Source organism: Zingiber officinale, chromosome 6B (genome assembly GCF_018446385.1).
Source record: "Zingiber officinale cultivar Zhangliang chromosome 6B, Zo_v1.1, whole genome shotgun sequence".
NCBI classification, from domain to species: domain Eukaryota; kingdom Viridiplantae; phylum Streptophyta; class Magnoliopsida; order Zingiberales; family Zingiberaceae; genus Zingiber; species Zingiber officinale.
This window is the reverse complement of record NC_055996.1, coordinates 116,167,758-116,173,837: the sequence shown is the minus strand read 5'-3', so window position 1 is coordinate 116,173,837 and position 6,080 is coordinate 116,167,758.

The following is a 6,080-nucleotide window of genomic DNA, read 5'->3' as shown; positions in this document are numbered from 1 at the left end:
CCGAGAGACGAGGTGCAGTGGAAGAGTACATGGGTGGACGAGAAGGAAGCGCGAGGTGTTTCCGAGGGAGAAGCAGGAGCGAAAGGTTGCTCTAGAAGGTCGAAAGTTGGGTTCGGGTGAGCCCTATTCCGGATGGCCGAGATCACCTAAGCGAGCGGAGCCGGAGCGAAAGACTCGGACCGAAGCGAGTGAAGCCGAAGATGGAGGCCTGGAGAAAAGTCAACAAAATGTTGACTTTTTCATTCGGGGCGCCCGGACCAGTCCGGGCGCTTGGAGCGATTTCGGGTGCCCGGAATCCTGTTTTTATCCACAATGATGTGGATTTTGACCGTTGCGTTGGGGATAACTTTTTATCCCACTTCAGGCGTCTGGAACCCTTCCAAGCCCCCCGACCAAAGCTATAAATACAGGCTTGGTCAAGAAGCTTTTAAAATCAATTCAACAAGAAATTGTAACAACACTTGTGCGCTTCTATTATTTTGTTTAGCTTTCTTCTTTCTGTGCTTACACTGCTATAAAAGAGGCTTCTCCGCCTAAAGGAGAATTTAGTGTGATCATTTTCCTAAATTAACAACCTCCCCAGTTGTAACCAAGTAAACTCGGGCGTCTCTTTTCTTTTAAGTTGAGTCTTTAATTATTTATGCAAGTGTTATTTCTTTAAGTTCGAGAAGGGTATTTTGTTTTTTATTTTTGCAAGGCTATTCTACCCTCCAACAGCCGGCCACCAACGGTCTCCAACATGTTGAAGGCGCCTTCCAGCCCCAGATAAGGTCTCCCAGGGGCTATAAAAAGATCTCTGGACCTAGGAAATAGACATCAACTCCTGTATTTTTTCCTAGCACATTTCTGAGCATCCAACGACTATAATAGGCTTCTCCGCCTATACGAAGGAGATTTTTTTAACGCTTTCTTCTGTCTTGAATTAACAACCACCTAAATTGTAACCAAATAACTCCTTTGTGTCATTTACTTATTAGTTGCTTAATTTTCTATTTATAAGTGTGCTACTAATTTGAGTTGAAAGATCGAGAAGGGTCTTTGTTTTTACTTTTTTATAGACAATTTGTTGGTGTAGCGGCGGGGCCGGTGAGAGGGCGCAACGTCTGAAAATAAAAAATAAAACCTTTATGTTCTTTCTAACCAAGATTAGTAGCAATATCACAATTAAAAAAAACTGAAATGAACAACTAATTACAAAGAAAAGAGATAAACATATTTGATTTGGTTACAACCTAGATGGTTGTTAATCTAAGGCGGTTGCAAAGCTCTACTAAAAATATCACCTTCTTTGTAGGCGAAGAAATCTCTTACACTCTTTGAAAAACTCATAAAATCTCTAGGAAATGATTACAGTAGTTATTCTAAAGTTGTTGTATTTTTCCTAGCTCCAGGGGTCCTTTTATAGCTCTTGGAAAATCTTATCTACTACTTGAGGGTGCCTCCAAAGGGCTTGGAGGATGCATCCAGCGAGGCAGCGGATAAAACTTTATCCGCTGTCAAACGGCTACAAAGACTGGGTTGAGGGCGCCCTCAATAAGCATGGAGGGCGCCTCCCATACCTTATGGAGGGCGCCTCCCATCCTTTATAGAGAGCGCCTCACATACTTATGGAGGGCGCCCTCTGCCTGCAACATATAAATAGTTCCAGTCTTCCTTTGGATCTTCTGCTATTTCGTTCGCTGGGGTGATTGCGGCCAACTGAAATAGGGTTCACCCGAACCCAATTTCCGACCTTCTCCTCGAGCAGGCTTTCGCTCCGGCTTCTCGTCCCTCGAACGTCGCGTATGTTCTTCTCGTCCACCGATATACTCTTCCGCAGCCCTTTCGTCTCTCAGATGCACCGAGCCCATCAGCTCCCTTCCTGTGTCATCCTTCTCGCTAGCTGCGTCTTCCGCTCGACTTCCTGTGCTCCTAAGCTCCTGCGCACTTAAACACAGGGATCAAAACCAAATATGACCCAACCTAACTTGGTTAATCACATCAAAATAACCACGGGGTCCAACAATCTCCCCCTTTTAATATGCATCAACCCAAACTCAAGTTAAGGTAATAACACACAAGTAGTAAAAAAAAATCTTAAGTATAAAGTTTGCAATAAAAGAAATTGCAACACCAAGTATAAAATAAACTGATTTGAATTCAGAATTTGAAAAAAAAATTCTAACTCCCCACTCCTCCTAAACTTGTACCTATTTCTCTCCCTTTGATCACATCAAAAAATATGGAGATTTAAAAAAAAATTAATTTAATAAAAACAAGTAAAAGAAATTTAAAACAATTTCTAACTTATGGAGTTTTCCAAAAATTGACAAACATTGGAAACAATTATCTTAATTAATTTCACAAGCTTACCAGTTTGTCAATTAAATATCTAATTCAATAATCGACTTCCATACTGTGGTGAGGCACTAGGCCTTCTTGGTTAATGGATCATCAACCACTTCTAGACAAAGTCTTTTAGAGAATTTAAATATTTAATCTTTTTTGAAAGCCTTAGAAAAGTGTTTAATCTAAGTAAGACTTTGGAACCTAATATAGGTTCCTTCCTATTGGGTTAACTAAGAATTTGGGTTAGGGGGGTACATATTCTCTAGGAATTTTTCTAAGTTGACCTTGGTGATATCTAATATACCAATTTAATTTACCATAAATTCTAAGTTTTGATTTTTGAAAGTTATTCAAGCATGCATGGTCATTTTTCAATTTTTCGATTTCTATTTTTAATTTTTAATTTTTTTAATTTTAGATTATCATACAATTGTAGAGGACATACTTTTGCTAAATTCAATTTTAATTCAACATTTTCCTTTTCTAGTTTAACTAGATCTTTAGTAAGACTTTTAATAAATTTAAAGGACTGCTTGGGAGAGAGAACACGTACCTCACTTATCTCAATTTCTGATGCTCTCTCTTCATCGCTGCTTTCTTCTAATGATCCTCCCCCTTCATCAATGCTTATCTTTGAGTTGGTTTCATCTTTCACTTGATGGTTGGCCATTATGGCTAGTCCTGAGAAGGCTTCAACCTCGGACTCAAAGGATGATGAATCGTCCCATGTGACCTTCAGAGTCTTGTGTTTGGAGGATGTTGGTTTTTTGTACTTTTCTTTTTCCTTGTCCCTTTTCTTCAATTTTGGACAGTCATCCTTGATGTGTCCTTCTTCGTTGCAGTTATAGCATCAGACCTTTCTTTTGTTTCGGTAATCCCTCTTTGTCTGCGATTTAAATTTGTTAGACTTAATAAATTTATTGAATTTCCTTACCATTAGCACTGCTTCGTTTTCATCAATTGATTCTTTGGAGTCTGAATCATTGGTTCTTGTCTTCAGGATAACATTATGACTCGGTCCTTTTCTTTGTCCTGCGCATCGAGATTCATGTAATTTGAAAGTAGAAAAAAGACTTTCTAAAGTACTTACCTCAAGATCCTTGGAAATATAGTAGGAGACTACTATCGTTGTCCATTCGGGTGTTCTTGGGAACACATTTAAAGCATACCTTTGTGTGTCCCGATTCATTACCGTTTCTCTGAGGTTTGTTAGTCCAGTGATCAACTCCTTGATTCTTCCGTGAAGTTGTGCTACTGACTCTCCTTCTTCCATTCAGAGATTCATCAGTTGATTCCGGAGCACATCCCATCTCGCAAGCTTCATTTCAGAAGTTCCTTCGTGAATTTCCAGGAACTTCTCCCAAAGTTTCTTTGCTGAGTCATAGCTACCGATTCGATTGACCTCCTGGGGCGGAAGAACGTTGAGCAGATGGAATTCTGCTTTACCGTTCGCCACGAAGTCGGCTTGCTCCTTCTTCGTCCACTGATATTCTTCTTTGTCTTTTGGAACTGTAAAATCATATTTCATTGTTAAAAGAATTTCGAAATCTGTTTTGAAGAATACCTCCATTCGGTGTTTCCATTGTGCGAAGTCTCCCTCGAACTTTGGTAGATGAATGCTTGTACCGGCTATCATCTTGATCTTGATGCTTCAGTCGGCGGTTAGTCCTTCTAAGGCGGTTGAGCTCTGATATCACTTGTTGGTGCAACGACGAGGTCAGTGAGAGGGCGCAGCGTCTGAAAACAAAAAATAAAATCTTTCCGTTCTTTCCAACCAAGATTAGTAGCAATATCACAATTAAAATAAACTGAAATGAACAACTAATTAAAAAGAAAAAAGGCAAACAGATTTGACTTGGTTACAACCTAGGTGGTTGTTAATCCAAGACAGTTGCAAAACTCTACTAAAAATATCTCCTTCTCTTTAGGCGGAGAAATCTCTTACACTCATTGAAAAGCTCAGAAAATCTCTAGGAAATGAATACAATAATTGTTCTAAAGTTGTATCTTTTCTAGGTCCAGGGGTCCTTTTATAGCCCCTAGAAAATCTTATTTACTGCTTGAGGGCGTCTCCAAGGGGTTTGGAGGGCGCCTCTAGTGAGGCAACGGATAAAGCTTTATCCGCTGCTAAACGACTACAAAGACTGGGTCGAGTGCGCCCTCAATAAGCATGGAGGGCGCCTCCCATACCTTATGGAGGGTGCCTCCCATACTTATGGAGGGCACCTCCCATCCTTTAAGGAAAGTGCCTCCCATACTTATGGAGGGTGCCCTCTGCCTGCAACATATAAATAGTTTCAGCCTTCCTTTGGATCTTCCGCTGCTCCATTCGCTTAGGTGATTGCGGCCAACCGAAATAGGGCTCACCCGAACCCAATTTCCGACCTTCTTCTCAAGCAGACTTTCACTTCGGCTTCTCGTCCCTCAAACGTCGCATACGTTCTTCTCGTCCACCGGTGCACTCTTTCGTAGCCCTTTCGTCCCTCGGATGTCATCCTTCTCGCTAGCTGCGTCTTCTACTCGACTTCTTGTGCTCTTAAGCTCCTGCACACTTAGATACAGGGATCAAAACCAAACAGGACCCAACCTAACTTAGTTGATCACATCAAAACAACAACGGGGTCCAACACAATTCACCCGCTCTTATCAGCCCCGCTGTGCCAAAAGGTTGAAGTCAACCTAATACCAAGCACGGTGTGAATTCAACCTTAGAAATGTTGAAATTAAGGTTAGTAATCGATTGATGAACTTCACCAATCGATTGACAAACTCTAGGCCTAAACCTTTAGATTTTGGTGATCAAATCGATTGGTATAATCAATTAAGCAGCGTTAATTGATTGATGGTCATCCCTAATTGATTGGGAGCTCAATTCATGAAAACAGAAAGAGCCGGAATTGATTAGGTCAATCGATTTCGATATCCCTAATTGATTAAGGCAATCGATTAGCTAGGTTTTTCTCAAAGTACAGTAGACTTCTGAATTGATTAGCCTAATCGATTCAGAGGTGTTAATTGATTAAGGCAATCATTTGACTAATTTTTCGCATGAGCATAGAAGGCAGTGGAATCGATTGGGGAGATCAATTTAGTCCTCATTAATCTATTGGGGTAATTGATTGGAGGCTCTTCGCGGAGAACAGAAAGCTTCAGAATTGATTGGATTAATTGGTTAAAAATTGATAATTGATTTGTATGACTCACCAATCGATTAGATAGATGAAAAAAAGTCGTTTTATAGATTTTGAATGATCAATTTGATGTGACAATCAATTAGGAGTAAGACTAATTGATCGGGAGGCATTTTTCAGCCCAAAAGAAACCCTAGTAATAGGGGTTTCATGGAAAGAACGAATTAAAAGTTCTTGGAAAGTTGAGGAAGGAGTGCTACTGTATTTCCAACTGATGAAAGAGATTTCTAAGTAATAAGGAAACACTCAAAGTAATATTCATGTAAAGTTATTTGTATTCATTGTATTTATTATTTCTTGTTGTACTTCTTGTGTTGAGATTATACGAGACTTTTCTACTTCTGGTAAAGAGACTTCATAATATAGTTATGAGTATATGAAATGAATTTTTGGATTAGTCATCTCAAGAAAATGGATACCAAGTAAAATCGAAGGTATTATCTTTACTTTAAATTTTCATTGTAAATTAAGTTCAAAGAAGTGACGGGAGTTATTTATCCTTCCTCTAATTTATACGTGTCCTAACATCTATGTGAATGGTATTAATTAAATTTTGAAATC